The following is a 15820-nucleotide window of genomic DNA, read 5'->3' on the forward strand; positions in this document are numbered from 1 at the left end:
AGCTCCATGGCAAAGAACAAATTGCAATAAATGTCGCATATTTAGTTACATTGCTGATTTTTTAAACTTGCCAAGCTGGGTCACTGATCCTTTGCAGAAATGATACCAGTACATGTCAAAAAGACTCTGATACTGTTTAGTTGGATAAACATCAAAATGAAGGAGCTACGGTAGAGGAAAGCAACTTACGTAGGAATTATTATTTCCCCGTGACTATAAGGAAAAAAGATAGGCTGATGTGACCCTTCAAACAGAGGTTAAAGCCGCAGCACACACAACAAAATGGATAGCTATCAAATACCATGGCGATGACCATGGTGTGAACACTTGAGCAAAATGAAAATCTTCTGAAAGCATTAGGCAATTTTCCTTTCACATCCATTTGCAACCGAATTGATCCTGAATTCAAACAAGACCCCTACCACTGCCTTCCATAGAAAAGGGCAATTTCATGTTAATTTTCTTGGGACAAGCAGACGGGTATCAAAGAGCTGCAGGACGCACAAAGAGAGCGTTTCACTTAAGTATTTTGAGCTTATTAAACTCCTCAGCATTACAGAAAATCTGCTATCGACACCTGCCTGAAAAATGAAATGCCCCAGGGTTACGCAGGCGCATTCAGCCTCTGCTCCTTCACCCTCCATCCATGCCGCCCCGGCCCTGGTTACAAAACCCTCCTGGTCTCTCTCTCTCCACTTCTACTGGCCACTTTGATATTTGGGGTGCTTGATCCTAAAAAATTGAAGGAAGGCCCATCTGAGCCAAGGGATTCGGTCACCATCTGGTTGCATCAAGTGACTGAAAGGGATTGTGGAGCAAATAAAAAGTCTCAGAACAGATCAGAAAGCAGACACCTGAAAAGAGCAATCTACTTGGTAGCACTGTTTCCTTCAAAGAGTTACATCCTTGACCAAATTGGTCTGATAACTTTGCTTTTTTTTTTTTTTTTTTTTTTTTAAATGTTTGAAATTGGAGGAAAAAATACTTTATCTTCTTGTACAACATCATAGTTTTCCTGAAGGCAAATAGCTTGGCAATTTGCTAGATTTGTTAATGCTAGAGGAAACAAGTTAGCGCACATACCATGTGTTTGAATGCCTTTGGAAATTAGATTGAAACACTGATTTGATTTCCTAAAAGGTATCTTAAACAAGGCAAGGTTAGAGATTTGGAGAGTAATGAGAATTTGTGTGACTTCAAACAGCTCTACATAAAGCAGACCTGATATTCTGGGGGGAAAAAGGTCACCTAATTATTCGTTTCCTGAAGGCCCTGTCTATACTACATTTCCCCTGGGCAAGGAAACTGATTTAAAAATGTCTTCTGCTAACATGCTTGCATCACTCGCCATGTAGGAGATACAGATTCGTTAAAACCATTGCCAAGAGAAACACAGCACTTTTACCAGGCGAGAACAACAGCAAGCCTCCTGGCACGGCCGTGTGGGGAGGGACAGGCAAACCAGGCAGGGAGGTGCCACTTGTGGAGTCCTCCATGGAGCTGAGGTCCTGCTCCACCACAGCAGCATGCAGGGACCACCACGGTGCAAACGTCATTGGCGAGCTCCGTGGATGTGATTGCTGGCTGCCAACCCTTGCATGGGAGGCGATCACAGGCTGTGGCCACAGCAGGCAAGATGCACGGGTTGACAGCTCCGCTGCTGGTCATAGACTGCGAAATGTGGAATTGTGTCGGTGGCTTGAGTGCCAGCCAGATGTGGGGAGCTTGGTCATAGAGGTATCGCAGGAACCAGCCCCGGAGGTGCAGCTGCAAGGCATAATCTCAGGAAGGGTCTGAAGCACGGCACTGTAACCCGTTCCCTCTCTGATGCACCAAGCAGATCCCACGGCTCCCTTCTGGGTTTCATCTTCCTGCCTGGCTTGTTTCAGGGGACACCGCTCAGCTACTCGATCCCTCTCCCACTCAAGAAATGATGTGTGCTGCTTCCGCAGCACGGGGAGAGCCCGGGCAGGATTTCCCTTCTGCTGCACATTGTACAGGCACACATGGAGATGCAGTCCCTCCCCTCACTTTCAGTCTGAACCAAATGAAGTCTAGACACATCAGCACAGCAAGGCAGCCGTGGCACAAAGCACATCAGCTGGAGGTCTGGGACTCCCAGCCCAGGCTCTCTGGCTCGGCCAGCCCAGCCCAGCCCGGCACGTTGCCGGCATCAGGTTCCCTTTGCAGCCGTGAAGGCAGGGCTGCTGCTCCTGCGCTGCAGCCAGCTGTGCGAGCTGCTCTCTGGGGTCCGGGAAGCCGGATCTGGGAAGCAGCAGGCTTTGGGTTTCTGCACCGAGTTGAAAAATACAGAGCAGCCCCTTGCAGGTGATAGAAGAAGGGGGGAGAATAGGTGGGCCGGCCCCTTTGGTTGCACTGGGTCAGTGGGAGGAGGTTACAGCTCCCCAGCTGAGGCTCCAGAGAGCCATAAACGCGGGAGAATCAGCATGGGAAAGGCGTTTCTGGGAGGATGATGTGTGCCACTTGCTTTTGCATTCATGAGCTGCTCGCTGGACCTCTGCTGAGCTCTGGCTTCCTGGCGGGCTCGCAGGATCAGCGTGCCCTGTCCAGCCCTGGGCACCAGCTCATCCAGCAGCCCCACTTCAGCCACAACACGTGCAGTGCTGTGCACAGATAACCACCTGCGGTCATCCTTAGAGACAGGAGAAATGGAAAAGAAAGGGGAAAAGAAGAGCACTACAGGGTAATAAAGGCAATTCATCCCCTCCTCACCAGAAAGGGAAAGAAGCTGAGTGTTTTCTGTAAATAGAGAGATGAATGTTTTATAAAGTATTCCTTCTTCCAAATGATTCAGTTTGCATTAGGAGACGAGTCAGACGAGGAATCCGAGTGCTGAGGCAGGATTAGGGCACACAAAGAACAAGTGATACAGTCATTCTCCAAGTTACTTTGTTTTCAACATGCAGCTCCTGCCAAAGGCTAGCTTTTTGCTCTGGCAGTGTATGATCTGTAAACATTTAACCAGCTCTTAGAGAAACATGTGAGGGACTTTCTCTTGCCCGGCTGTGAACCCAAACTGCTCAGATCTCCGAGAGAAAATAAATAAATAAATAAATAAAAAGGCACAATCCTATTTTTTTGCTGGCGGACAATGCAAAGAGGCGCTTTTAGGCTGAGAGATGAAAGCCGCCGAGCCACCACACACGGCACAGGTTCTTTGGAAGAGGCACGCACTGCAGCCTGAGCAGCCTCCTGCGGGTTACGGGCTCGCAGTTTGCTGAACGCCGCCGGCACCCGGCGTGAATCCCCGCGCTGGGATGGAGGAGGGCGACCCGCAGCCTGCACCGGGCACCGCCGGCGAGCACGGAGCCACCCGAGCTACCGCCGACAGGCGAGGAGTGGCGGAATGCTGCTGGAGAGCGGAACCGTGCCCCGTTTCCAGCAAAAAAAAAACCCTGCTGTCAGAAATGAAGCAATAAGGGCACGCATGCATCAAGCCCGCAAGAGGGCTGCGGGAAAGCCAAGGACCCAGCACTTGGGGAAACCCCTGGGGTCGCACCGAGCCCTCCCCAGCCCCTCCTGGGGCACCCCCCCGGGCTCGCAGCGGGGCGGGGGGCACCTGGGGGAAGGGGACATTTTGGGGGAGGACCCGGGGATCGCGGGGGTGCAGCGGGGAGCACGGCTCGGGGGGCGCCCACCTGCCCCGGGGCTCCGGGAGGGCTCCCCCCGGGCCCCCCCCGTCCTTCCCCGCGGCTCGCCCCATCCTTACCGGTGCGGGGCGGGCTGCTGCCGGCTCCCGGCTCCCCGTTCCCGGTTCCCAGCTCCCGGTTCCCGGTTCCCAGCTCCCGGCTCTCGGCTGCCGGCCCGGCGGGGCGGAGCGGAGCGGGGCGCAGCCCGCACACACCTCCGCGCCCCCGGGCTGCCCCGCGATGCCGCCCGTGCCTTTTGGGGGGCTGCTGCAGCCGCCTCCCTCCCTCCCTCCCTCTTTCCCTCTTTCCCTCCTTCCCTCCCTTCTTCCCTCCCTCCCTCCCGGCCGGCACCTGGGCTGCGGGGCGGCTTCTTCCCTCCGGCGCCTCCGGCGCGCTGCTGGCGGCTCCCAGCGGTAAATCAGCCGGTCCCCTCGGCTCCCTCCGCCCCTCCGGCGCGGTCCCGACCTGCCCGTGACTCACCGCATATCGGGTGTGTGTAGCCTCCGAGCCTCCCGGTCGGGATCCCCAGCCCTTGGGGTAGGGGGCTGGCTGATGGAGACCCCCCCCCCCCCCCTCCTCCTCTCCTCTCGCCCAGCCCTCGCCCCGAGCTCGGGGGAGGCGTTTTCGGGCGGAGTGAGGTCAGGTGCCTGAGCCCCAGAGGTGAGAAAAGCTCAGCCCGAGAGGCAGGGCAGGGACGTGGCACCCCCAGGTCTGTCCTTGCTCCTCCCCCGGGATGCGAAGTGGCCGATGGATTTAGCCCCGGTGCCCGCCGCGTCTTGGCCGGCTGAAGGTGTAATTCGGATTAAGGGACAGGTGTAATTTGGATTAAGGGATGATGCCCGCCACAGAACAGCAGACACCCACCTGCCTCCACTCCACTCCTTTTGGGGTGCAGGATGCCAGGAGCTGGGTCTCTGCCCCGCCAGGTTCCTACAGCAGGCAGTGCCTTCATCTTCCAGAGGCATGGGGAAACTGAGGCACCGAGCGCTCCTGGAGCTGCCTCAGTGCCGGGTCCCGCACCAGAGGAGCCATCTCCTTGAGCTAATGAGTTTCAGCAGCTACTGATTTAAACCAGATTTTAAGTGAAAGGCTCCACGTTCCAATAGGAGTTATTGGAGACATCTCTTTTCCCTCGGCATGTTTCCTTTTTTGGCCCCGGTTCTGCTCCCCTTAATCATACCGTTTAAACCGTTGGATGTTTTGCATGAGTAAAGTGAGAGGAGCTGGAAGAAACACTGCCCAGCTTCGTGATTAAGCATGGGAAAAATGTCAGCATCCAACCGTTTTGAAAGGAAAATTAAATAAAGGAGTGTATGCACTTGCTTTAGGCCCGGGGTGTCAGCGCGATGGGTCTGTGGACAGAGCCGTACATCAGGACAGGGGGCTTTTAAGGAGCAGCCAGCCAGCCTGCCACTAATCTGCATCAGCAGCGCTTTCACAATTTGTTTATCTGTCTCTCTTTCCTATGGGCTTCTTGGCACTGGTGATAAAGGCATCTAACCTAGCTATAAACTAATTCTCTGCAAAAAAAAAACAAATGTATAATTGAGACAGCGTGCAACCTTTTATGTGCTTAACTTGTGAAATTCTTGCTCGGCAGGGTGTTTTACTGACAACAGATAGCAAAAAAAGTCAGCCCGTTTCAATAAAAAGTGCACAATGGCCACGGGAGAGGTTCTACTTGCTGCCTCCTCCCTTGGTGTATGTCAGCAACACACTAAAAATTACACAAAGTGAAAATAAAACCAGCCCCTTCTCCTGTGCCCTGAGAGCTGAAATTGCTAAAAAGGAACCAGCAATGCAAATGTTCTGACTGATCTGATCGCATTTGTTTGAAGTCACTGGGAATCTGTCCATTTACTTCGATGACCTTTACCTCCATTAATACTCAGTAGTAGTTAGAAAAGGGAGACTGAGATGCAGTGCCAGCCCCTAGAGGGAAAGGCATGGTCGCAGTTAAATTGTGCTCTTCACCAGGCTTCAATCCCCCGTCGGTTAATTAGGGTGCATCTGCGCAGTTCCACTAGCTTGGGAAGCATCTTCCTTGTTGCTTTTGAAAGAAAACGATAAAGAAATAGTTTTCAACCTGGTGTTTATCCTCTTACGGACAGCCCCACGTATTATCTGGTCTCAGTCTGCTCTTCAGATCCCGATGCACCTGCCTGGGCTGCACAGCCAGCCCCCGAGCTGTTATCAGTGGGACAGTCTGTGCTATTCTAAAGCTAACAAATGGATTGTCACTAACATAAAAAGGAGAAACAGATGTTTCCTTTCCTTTTTGACCGTGCTGATGCCATGTTATTTTAGGTTAGCCATATGAGACAACTACACTGCAGCAGGGCTTTGATAACCCTCCCCTCACTGTTAGTGCCACAATACGGCTGCTCTGTGAGCAGCTTCTCGGGGGCTTGATGCACCTTTAAGTTTTGGGTGAAGCACTCTGTTACCTATTTATTATCCTGCTTTTCTACTAACTTCCCCTCACTTCTGCCTCCCGTCCAAAAGGCGCTGGTCATCTGCACTTCGTTAAGAGGGCTGGCATAAATAGCACAGTGTGGCACATTTTAGAAAGCTGACGGCACTGGAAAAAAAAAATAAAAAAATCAGAAGTGTAGAGGAGAGTCTGTCGGAGTGATCTGTTCAGCAAGAGAACTGGAATGCACAGGGGAGAGGAGAGCACTGGCACACGCAGCCCTGACGTGTTTCGAGATAGGGAGCTGATGAGCAAACATATCACTTGTCCAAGAATACGGGCATGCAGTTAGAAAAATGAATCGCGGGGCTATGCTTAAGTTGAGCTTTCAAATGTAAAAAGGAATGAAAACACAGCACAAATTACTCTTCTATGCATCAGCAGTAGTGCACCCAGAACTTACTACGGGGACCAACGCAGTCCTACGGGCTTGATTGTGACCTGTGTTGAGAACCTAAGATATTAAGTACTGTGAGGACAAGTAGCAAAATGGAGTCTTAAGACCAGATTCACCTTGGTACCCAGTTTCTATTCAATATCAATAGGGAGGAGATATTTTACTGTCTCTGCGAATCTGGATCTAACTGTCTTTTTTAAGCCTGCAGTACCAAAAATGAAATGCATTTCTGGAGGACCACACCGTAAGGCACCAGAGCTATGCAGCACCATCAGTGGTTTTGATCTTTGCCCTCTGCTGCCGTCATTCACACCTCTGGAAGCGAATATAAAATGCAAATGTCATTGTGAGACTCTAGAGACTTCTGACTTAGTGGGGCTTGCTCATGAGTAAATGATTTCACCAGGAGCAAGGCAGTGGGAATGAATTAATTTAAAGCTTAAGGACACGGGGGAAGAAGATCCCTGGAGCTGAGCTTAGTGCTCAGTGGGTATCCGACAAGCCTTCTGCAGCAGCACCCTTCCAGGTGGCCTGCGAGTAGCTTGGTCTGAGCCTCCCTAGGGGGTGATATGCAAAAAAAAGAGCCTTAGGTGGCTCCACCCAACCCTACTGCTTTACAGACCAGTGATCCAAGGGTAAGAAGGCATCAGTGCAGCAGCCTGCTGGGGTAATGTGTAACTGCAGCTGCTGCCGACCCTTCCTTACAGGAAGGCTGCGAGCGCCAGGGGCAGTTCTGGGAAGGGGCTGTGCCTGAGGCACCTTTCCCTCAGATTACTCTGCCCCTTCAAGTAACTCTGATATATTCCATCTTTCACTTCTGTCCTTCCTGGGCTCAAAACCCACACGATGGGCAAGGACGGTGCTGACTGGTGGTCTGGGCTCTAGGGGAAGCGCAACCACAGTTGTTATTCTCCTTGCCTGAGAGAGGGACGCAGAACAAACAAAACATCACAGTAGATACTTAGAAATGTAGGCTCCTAAGATTTGATCATCACTGCACTTTATGGCTATTTCTTAATTACATAGGCATTTATTAACTAGGCTTGTAAATTCTGAAAGCTTAATAAGTACTTTGTGTTTGTTTGTGAGAGGGTCAACAGTGGCACCAGAAGAAATTTCAGCTTGAGGCTGAGGGTTGCAAAAGTCCCCTGCAAAGCCAGAAATAGAAGTCCCCTGGTAGAAATCCTAATCTCTGAGCACTGAGCTGCCCTGGGCAGTTCTGATTTATATGGCAACACCAGGCTGATTGTAAGATCATAGCTGAACGTGTTTCGTTAATTGCGCTGTGTATCACAGGTGATTTCTGTATTTATTGACTGCGCAAAGGGAATTCCTTTGTTTAACCTGACGCGTTTTCCTCCTTGTTTGTCTTCCTGGTTTTAATATCGTTACTGAACACCACAATGGAGTGAATCTGAAATCCGAGTGTGTAGGCATCGGTTAACTGGATTGCTAAAGAAAAGAGGAAAATACGGACGTGGCTTCAGCATCTGAAGTCCAGATTGCCAGGGGTCTGTGGCCCTGCTGTGCCAGCCTCAGGGACTCAATGACCACGTGGGCAGCTGGCACACGAAGTTCAGGAATCCAGGAAAAAATTAATCACTTGAAAGAACAAAGATTAGTTTACAGGCAGATCAGCTCCTTACATGCATCTGCTATGCAGTAACATGAGTGCTAGTGCCTGCAGAAGGACGAGGTCAGAGACCGAGGAGGAGGGTGGGCTCGCAGCAAACGAGATTTATATTAGTTTAAACCGTGGAGGCTCCTCACTCTCTGGAAAGCAGCAGGGAACTGGGAGGAGATGGTGTGGATTGCAGCCCTGCTCCCCACCTCCACTGTGCCTCCTTTCCAAGCTGTGTTGAAATGAGCTAAATCCCTGAATGAGTATCTCTCAGTGTACAAAACCAAGAAATCATTTAATGGATGAAAAACTATATCCTTTATGATTCTGTGCTCACATCCCTGAAATAGATTCAGCTGCAGTAGCCCTTGGTGCGTTTGGTGAGCTCAAACAGCAGAAGCAAAGGCTTTCAAGCACACACCGTGGAAAAAATCTGGCACATGAACTGCTTCAGACAAAGCACAGTAGCAAAACCCCAAACCAATATCATGTATGTGCCACTCTGGCATGGTCAGTTTGTTTGTTTGTGTAACTGGAAACAAACCCTATGACAGTAAAAAGAAAGATGTTCGCACCTTGAGGAATTTGCTATATATTAGGTTCATATTTTCAGTGGTGTTATTCATTCAGCTGCCTTAAAATGGTCTGATAGCTGTAACTGTTTCTGAGCATCCTTTTCAGTACATTTTTAATTTCCCTCCTTATTTTGACTGCGAGCATGTTGCTCTTGCAGTAAAATTACTAGCTATGACATTTCCAGTCTTGCAGGATTATCTTTGGACTAACTGCTAGAAAGTTTCCATATGTCTCTTTTCAGCCTGATTGCTGTGACTCAGGTACAGCGTTATTTTTCCTTCAGTTTGCTGTTTGTATTTACAAAGGTCACAGCAGACAGATCGCTGCCCAGGCTGGAAATAGAAAATCTGCCTATTTAAAAGCAGAGGGACAGATCCTGCCTCCAGCTATGTGTACACCTGGTGATCAGGGGAAGGGAGTGCTCGCACCAACACACGAGTGAGCACGTGTGAACAAACATCGTCCTAATTCAGCCCACTTTTGAAGGATGTAAGCCTCACTGGAGACACTCACATGCCTAAAGTGAAGCACATACCTAGGTCTGGTGCTGCCACGGGCACCTGCAGGCTGGTTTCTGTGCTCGCCACACAGCTCCACCATTTGCTCCAATCCACAAGCTGACCAGGCTTCAAGTGAAAAGAAAAGAGAAGCATTACAGAACATTTAGTAGTGAAATTAATCGCATACATAAGTATTTGCAGACATGGGAGCTTGCAGTTTATCTGTCAATAATGACCCAAATGGATGTCTTTGGCAAAACTTCGACTGATTTGGTTTATAGTGGGAATTTGCCTGGCATGCTCAGTTCTGGGGAGCTGGATGTAGGTTCCATCAGCATCTTTTTACCCTCTCTAGGGGCTTATACACAGAATTACTTACTGGTTTGCAAAATCTGGTCCTTTACGCACATATGACTGCATCAAATTGTATCAAGTGACATCTACGTGGCCATGAAGAAGAAGAACACAGTTCTAAAACACTTTTTAGTTAATGTCATTAAATATGAGCTATTCCCCAGATGTGATTTAGAATGTGTTGCATTTTATGCACAATACTTGTTTTAGTACATTTTTAAAGACAAAGAAAAATATTCTGCGACAAAGCCAGTTGTAAATCAGGGCTGGATTTGGCTCATTATCACTAAAGAATCTGCATTTTTAAGTTAACTTTAGAATAACATTGTTGATTCTGTAATGATGTAAGTATATGATATTTGCCAAAAGCTGTATTTCATAAGGCTGCTTTAGGATACAACCCAACTCATAAGAATTTTGATAGGAGATTATTCCTTTCAATAACTTTCATAATTTAATTAGACTCATGTGCTGATTGTGAATTTAATACTATGGAGAATGAAGTCAACGTTAAAATCCTATTATTTTAAACGAGGCAGGAGCACACCCATACTGCGTAGCCAGGAAATATTTGCACACATAACAATACGTCTGTGCTGACAGAAATATATTTATTTGTACACACAGACAAAATCAGTGTCCTTCTACTATTATTTAAAATTTACCTGTTGTATTCCAACGGGAGCTATTAACAGTGCTGTGTAACATCCAGACAGAAGACAACTTTAACATACCAGCAAGGACTCAGGTGAATTTAAAGTCTGAGTTTAGGAACATGTTCAAATCAAATCAAACAAGATGTGTCTAGGTGCTGAGTCAAACTAAAAGTAATTACTTCAGCGATGTAGTTTTGTGCTTCACTTTCCTCTACCTGGTGCTTAAGAGTCTTTTCAGCATGTGGTCTCAAGGCAAAATAGAAAGTTAAAATGTGGGTTTTGTAAGTATGCCTTCTGATTTTGGTCAGTTCTGTTGGATTTATTTAACCCCTAAGGTCCTTATTAGGACCAGAAATGCTGCACCAAGATCTGGACCCAGAGGGCAGCAGGAAAGCGGGGAGCAGTGGGACAGAGCCTGTCAGACCTGTGATGAGCACATCAGAAGAGAAGGACTGGAAGGCAGTGCTTTTGTTTCAGGTTAAGTAGTTGTACTTGCCCTGCCTTCATGCCTATCCTACTTGTGGAGGACCAGGCAAGGCCAGTGGCAGTGGCCAAGGCTCCAATTTGGTTGTAGCCATGAGCCTGTGCCAGCCCCTCATAGATATGGTGACTGTGTCTGCCCTCGGTCTGGCAGGGGTGTTTTTAATAGCATGCTCATTATACAGAAATATTTTCATTTGACAGACAATTTAAATGATCCTATAAAAGCTGCAATTACCATCAGGACAAATCCAGCTCTGATTGACTCCCACGTTAGCTCCCAAAGTTTGACTCCCAAGTAAGAGACAAGAAAGATTTACCCTTTCTTTCTTCTTTCTTACGTACGCTCTTCCCCCGATATCTGCCTCCCATGTTAATACCCTGAAGAATGTCTCAAACTCCAGCTGACTTAATCTGCCCCAAAAGCCACTGTTGAAATAGGAAGCACTATTATCTTCACTTTACTGACGAGGGACTGAGGAACGGAGAAAACGACTGCCTTGTCTAAGGTAAGACAAGGAGGAAACCTCTAGAGAAGCAGAGGGAAGAAAGTAGGTCTAGTATGGAATTCTTTTTCTAAAGGTCCAAAAATCCTAAAGGATTTTATTTTATTTTTTGTCTAAATAGGTCACAGAGGCAACCCTCACATGAAAATAAAATTAAATCCACAGGTTTTAAATTGGGACCTTGAGTTAAGAAGCTGATTCTGAAAATACTTTTGCCTACATTTTCATGCTAAGCGGTACATCAGTAGCTTGTTTGCATTGCTAGCTGCTCACATAACCTGCTTGTAAAGGTTCCTTGCAATTCAGGGAAGAAATTGTAGTTATTTGCATCACGTCTTGGCCATCCTGGTCACCAAATGCAGCAGGTCAGCTCGGTCACCTCAGACAAGTTTGGCTGTGAGCTTAATCAGACACTTGGAGGCACCCAGGTCACCAAGTCTGCCACCTCAGAGCCCTGAGACATAAAGGACCAGTGCCGCGAGGCTCCTAGAAGGGACACTGGAAGTGGTGCAGAAAGGTTCTCCATAGGTTGGGTGCTTGCAGTTTCCTCTGAATGTGCAAGCTTAGGCAGGTCTTTTAAATCTCAAATTAGTTTTTACTGCTTTTCTCAGAGCTAAAATGTATTGCAAATGTTTTGCTGGTATACACTTTAATGACAGTAATGATGTAATAACCGTTAACATTATTTATCTTAGAAGACTGCAATGTGTCTCACCGCACACATCCTATTGGCATTAATCAGGGAAGAGGCCTATCCCAACACAAACATGTCAGGGATGGAGGTGTGGCTGGAGATGAAAAGGAAAGGCTGCTCCTTTTTAGGAAGGAAAGGAAGGTCTCCAGACCCTCACCCCAGCCAGGCTGGCCTCTTGCTAGGCGTGGGCTCACCTCTGCTCCCAGCCTCCCCCCACACCTGGGAAAGACCCAGCTCACTTCACTTCATGTGCACTTGGAGATGCCCGATCCAGGAATCCTCAGCCTGGCCTCCTCTTATAGTTAATGGCAGTACATAGGAAAACAACTGAAAATGTAATCCAGCTCATTGAAGACATGAAACATTTCCTTTTTCTTCATATATTGCTTATGAGATGCACGACATAAATGTTTCTTCCCTGGGTCTGTCAGCCGAATACTGGTAGTTCAACAAGAAGAACCCACTATTTTGCCTGAGTGTTGTGAGGGAAACACCAAAGCAAATGCAGGAGAGAGGCTTCAAACCAATTAATCTGGATCAAATCTCAATGGAAATATTCCTGCTAAATGTTGGTACCTGCAGCTTTGTCTGAGAGACTTTGAAGTAGTTCATTTTTATTTCAAGAGAGAATGCAGACAAAATACACAGATAAAAATATAAAAGCCCAACCCTTACGCAGCTCCTCATTTTCTCCTAAATTTCTTGGCTCAAGACTGCTGATCCTTTTCCCCATTATTAAAGGTAACATTAAAGCCATCACTGTATAGTTCTCTCTCCTTCTTCAGAATAAAGGTGCTGCAAAGTTTATATGGATAATTTCACTAGCTGTGATAGTTATCAGCTTCATTAAAGTGTCATTAAAGGCAGGGCTAATGAGAAACATTTGGACTACTGATCTATATCTGAGATGGCATTGTAGGAGATGGTTGTTAAATGGACACCTGGCTCAAGGACTATCTTGTTTCTATTTGCTGTGACTATCTTGGTAGTTCCAACAGTCTGATAAACATTTACTTATGTAGAGCATTTAAAACCTACATGGAGCTTTGAAAATTACCATTTTTGAAATTGAAACTTTTTTTTTTTTTCTTCTGTCTTGAGTGTAAACTGCACATAAGTCTTTCCTGGGTAGGAAGTCCAGGCAAGTGGCCTTTTAGAGGGATTCAGAGCTGGTTCTACCAGCCCTGGCACTGCTGCCTGGTCTCAGAGCAGACCCACCACTTTGAATATGTGCAGATGAATTATAAAGGCTGCAGAGGCTGAATCTGCAATTCAGAACCAGGCCAAGTGCGGGCATCTGGAGGCAGGGCTGAGGTGAGGCTGGACCCCTGGCAGGGCACACAAGGGACCTGCATGTGGTGGTGGTGTGCATGGGGCCTGCTGCAGGACACAGGTGGCCAAGCTCTGAGGGAGGCTTAGAGGTTCATCAGGTGTAGCATGAGCTGCTGGAGATGGGAGATGTCTGCAGAGAAACAGAAATGCCAGTTTGGACAGAGGGGGTGGAGTGTGTCTTGTGGACAGTGAGACTCACCTTGGATGTCTGCAGGTTTCCTGAGCAGGGTGACAGTATCAAGTGGACCTCCACACCATGTGGCCTGAGACACCCACAAGTAGGCAACACTGTGAGGGTGTCCTCATCACCCAGCTGAGCTCTGCCCATGGGGTCTGGAGCAGAAAAAGAGCAGAGATGTCACATGTGGGTGAGATTGCTATGGGAGAGAGGAAAGAGCAGGAGATTCAGAGGCAGAGCCACATGGAAAGCTGAAAAAGGGAAGAGGGGCAGATTGCACAGAGCAGGAATCAGAGGAGAAGGAAAAGCTGCAACCCCAGACATGAAACTAAAGTAAGTTTGCAAGAAGAGAGCTGTAGCTGCCACGGAGCCTAACTGGCCACTTGGAAGGGAGCTGATGGGTTGAGCCAGCTGACAGTGCAGCACAGGCTTTGCTGAGAACAACTCCATTTGTGAATCCCTGGCGTACACTGCAGGGCTCGCTGGAATAAGGGAGGAAAGCTCACACTGGGCATACAAAAATCTGGAACTGATATATTGTGTTTGAATAAGATTACATTAATTAATTGTCCTCTTAGGAAAACTGACAGGTCCTGACAGATGGGATCTACCCAAGGGCATCAATCTTCCCCCCGTGACGGTAGCTGTGCGTGGGCCGCATGGCTCCACCTTGGCACATGGCCAGCAGCTCCAGCCCTCATGACAGAGCATGGCCCTCACGACAGAGCACAACCCTCATGACAGAGCACGGCCCTCACGACAGAGTACAGCCCTCATGAGAGAACACAGCCCTCACGACAGAGCTCATGTCTCAATACAGCAGCCTGACGGCATTTGCAAAGGTGACGGGAGCCAGGGAATTCAAGTGAAACCACTTGTTAAATTCTGCATGACCTCTTCCTTAATTTGCAATAGGGATGTTGTGTTTCCCTGGGAAGGCAAGACTAGGACAATAATGTGTCTTTCCTCAGATATTATTAGTAGTTCTACAGTCTTAACGTTTTAAAAAATAGAGTGTAGATATATTTTCATGAGCATGTTTGTGGTCATATTTTGTATTCCGGTTTCCCAGTAAGACACTTTTTATTAGAGAGAGCTGATATAAATTAACATAGACCCGGCACTGGGTAGATTTGCTAAATAACAAAGCTGAGGAGTGATAAGGTTTTCCAAATAAAACTGAAATAGGGATAAATTGTCATTCCTTTCTTATTTTTCTTTTATTACTGAAAATGAAAATGGATTCTGAGGACTGGCTGTTTTCAGGGCATTATGTTCTGATTTCTGTGCAGGATATGATCATGCCTGAATTCAGCATCCTGCACAAGCCTGTGCAGACACCCCAGCACTGTGCACACAGGAACATGACAGATGCCTCACAACAAGATGGGCTTCTCGTCTTTACACAACAGTTTCTGTCTTTTCTTAGGAAAATAATTTTTCATTGTCAGCTTTTGGAAATAAAGCAGATGTCTCAACAACTTCCCCAGATTTTTCAAAACTGAGGTGATAAATATCCCAATGACATTTAGATATTTTAAAAGAAAATGCGTTTCAGGACCCAGTACCAAGAAAACTATGACACTGCCACCTCGTGGATTCCGAGATAATATCTACATCATATTTGTGTATTGGCATAAACATGCATGGCACGTCATGGTCAAATAAGAGCTCTTTTCTTTCCCACAGAATTTTGCAATATAGCATCCAAATTTTTGTAAATATTTAGGTACCTAATGATATAGATGGGCATCTTACTATGATATATGTAAGCACCTTTGTAAGTTAAGTTCCTAATACTTTCTTTCTGTTTAAGAGACGTATTCTCACATAAGCGGTGCTTTAAAAGCAGAATTGGTCTAAACATGCCTGACACAGTTCCACTATACCAGCACTGAAAGTTAATGCTATACTGAGATGTCGTGACTCCTACAAGTTGTGCTTGGGATTAAATTCTTCTGAAGTTGTCCATGTATAATTGTTTATTGTAATTTAAACTGAATTTCACAGGTCACCCCTAAAAACGTCTGGGGTATACAAACTTGGGGAATCTTTTCACCTCTGATGTATTAGTATATAAATAACATGGTCTAAGAAGTGCTCAATCATACTGGAGCAAATGAATCATCAAAAAGGGGGAAAAAAAGCAAAAACCAAAAGAATCTCTTTTATTCTGAAGGGTCTGAATTGTTCCTTCAACACATCATTGGTGACTGCTTACTAAATTATGACACAAGGAAAAAAATAAATAAAACCTACAAAATATATCATAGGAGCTTCAGCGCTGTCCTTGGGTTTTGAGTTTGGTGAGAGCTGCACCAGTATGACAAAATCCTGTACCTGTGTGTGCCATTATATGATGCTGAGTTTCTCACAAAACATTGCTGCAGAGTAATGTGCAGC

At 47.1% G+C, this 15820-nt stretch overlaps 1 protein-coding gene across 4 annotated transcripts in view; it reads right to left on the reverse strand.

The window, feature by feature from the left end:
- Window positions 1–15820, reverse strand: part of MET (MET proto-oncogene, receptor tyrosine kinase) — a 158090-nt gene that overhangs the window by 87680 nt on the left and 54590 nt on the right. Inside the window, exons 6-7 of one of the 4 annotated variants that reach the window (XM_038173479.2) lie at window positions 13439–13572; window positions 9253–9343 (exon numbers count right to left, since the gene is read on the reverse strand). The gene's annotated coding sequence lies outside the window, so the exon portion shown is untranslated. Of the gene's footprint in view, window positions 1–3730; window positions 3934–4001; window positions 4288–9252; window positions 9344–13438; window positions 13573–15820 lie in introns of those variants that run through there. The other 3 variants (XM_027457674.3, XM_027457666.3, XM_027457662.3) reach the window with 3 other exon arrangements.

This window comes from Anas platyrhynchos, chromosome 1, assembly GCF_047663525.1.
Source record: "Anas platyrhynchos isolate ZD024472 breed Pekin duck chromosome 1, IASCAAS_PekinDuck_T2T, whole genome shotgun sequence".
NCBI lineage: Eukaryota > Metazoa > Chordata > Aves > Anseriformes > Anatidae > Anas > Anas platyrhynchos.